Source organism: Marmota monax, unplaced genomic scaffold (genome assembly GCF_021218885.2).
Source record: "Marmota monax isolate L192 unplaced genomic scaffold, Marmota_monax_Labrador192_F-V1.1 WCK01_AAM20220418_F8-fsc00029, whole genome shotgun sequence".
NCBI lineage: Eukaryota > Metazoa > Chordata > Mammalia > Rodentia > Sciuridae > Marmota > Marmota monax.
Genome location: NW_026693024.1, coordinates 5,998,521 through 6,000,429, shown reverse-complemented (window position 1 = coordinate 6,000,429; position 1,909 = coordinate 5,998,521). Strand labels below are relative to the sequence as shown.

General features: G+C 45.6%; 1 pseudogene; it reads left to right on the top strand.

Moving 5' to 3' along the window:
* The first annotated feature begins 220 nt into the window (after positions 1-220).
* Positions 221-943, top strand: LOC124098536 (protein FAM210A-like; annotated as a pseudogene).
* The last annotated feature ends 966 nt before the right edge of the window (positions 944-1,909 follow it).

The following is a 1,909-nucleotide window of genomic DNA, read 5'->3' as shown; positions in this document are numbered from 1 at the left end:
GGGCTGTGGCCAAGCATATTGGTGGTAGGAGCGGCTGGCATCGGGGGCGTGGGGCTGAGCATCCACCCGAGTGCCGTGGGTATTGCTGCCCCACCCGCATTCCACCAGGTGGACACTCGCGGCCTCCAAGGAGCTGAGGTCAGGCTGGGCGGCGGGAACGGCGGCCCCCGTCCTGGGTCTAGCCTCTGTGAGAAGCAGAAATCCTCCACCATCATTCAAAATGCAGTGGAATGCACCACGGACTGTGTCTCGGCTGGCACACAGGACATGCATGGAACCACAGAAGACCCGTCTCTGTGGACCCCGTCAGAACATGAGGTGGCCATTGCTTTAGAATAGTGCTGAATCTAAAGGAGTTTGGGTTCAAGATCCTCAGAAGCAGTGCCTGCCCTTACCTGCTGCCGTGTCTTGCAAAGGAGAGACAGTCATCAGGTGCTCAGGTTCCCAGATAGCAGGTCCTTTGTGGTCCTGTGTCACAGAAAAAGTGACTCTTTCAGGAAAAAAGAAGACTTTGATCCTTTACAAGACAAATCTAGGAGTCTTTATCAGCGATTTAAGAAAACATTTAGGCAATATGGGAAAGTTTTGATTCCCGAGCATCTAATGACTTCTGGTGTCTGGTTTGGAGCATTTGATTATGCAGCCAGAAGAGGACTGAACGCCATTCCTGTCCTGGAGCTCCTTGGGTTACCCGACAGTGTGGTGAACACCCTGAAAAAATTCCCAGACTGGAAATGCCCCGACAGCAAAGCCATGTTTAAGATTGCAACACCTGCGCTGCACCGTGACCTTGGGAGGACTGTCCTGTACCGAGAAGTCATTGCACAGTTGTGGCTACATGTTGACACCACCTCCTGTCAAGGAGTATCTGTAAAGCAGGATGGAAGAGACCAAGCACAGACTCACTGAAAAACTACAGAAACCAAAGAAAAAATTTCCTTAAGAAAAAAAAATTGGAATAGGTTGCCTTATGTAACAAATTACAGTAAGTTCCTGCAGTTGAACCCTCTGGAGACTTTGGGCAAAGATACATGCTTCTGATTATTTTTTTGTTAGGTGCCTAGATAGATGAGTTCTCTGAGGGTTAAAGAACTAAGATACCTTTTTAAAGTTTAATAGCCTACAAAAATCAGTGGGGTTTTTTTAGAGGAAGAAATGAGCCCAGTATAGGAATTGTACATCGGTAGCTGCAGGAAGCTGTGGCTACTGTCTGAGAATCCAGGGTTCTTTTCCTAGGTCTTCAAGATCTCTTGGCTTATGTTCTCCAGTGTATTCCGATTAGGCTCTTGACCTCTTAGATAACTGTGGTCCAGAGGCGGAATGCTAATACTGGGTCTTAGTCTTCATGTTGAATAACAGGAAGGTTATTAAGGTTTTAACTGTATGCAGTTGTCTGTGGAGGCAGACCTGCACCTTTGAATAGATTATTAGTCTTTCTATGAAAAAAGATATAAAGTTGCCTATTAGTTAAAATATAGATCTTATGTGAAGAAAGTGGAATAAAAATTGAGTCTTATACATAAAAACAAACAAACAAACACAATGTTAGCTCTTCAGATCTTGGTAGCCTTTGGGAGTTGGGAGAAAGCGATTTGGGGGAGGCATAAGTGGTTCTATTCACTTTGGAATAATTCATCAAGTTATAGGAATACTTTGTGCTTTTATTTCTGTATGCAAGTTATATATCAATAACATGTTTAAAGATCTTGAGTTTTTATGATGCGATTTTCCCCAGCAAAGTCAGTGACGCGCGCCAAAGGCAGGAAACCTGGCACACTGCTCTGTGAGTAGAATGACATCAGTGCCCGTGGAGCTGGGGGGATCAGGAACAACAGCTGTAGCAGAGGTTGACTTGTGCAAGGATAGCAGGCATCGCAGGTAAGACAGGAAGGCTCCAACTCAACAGCCA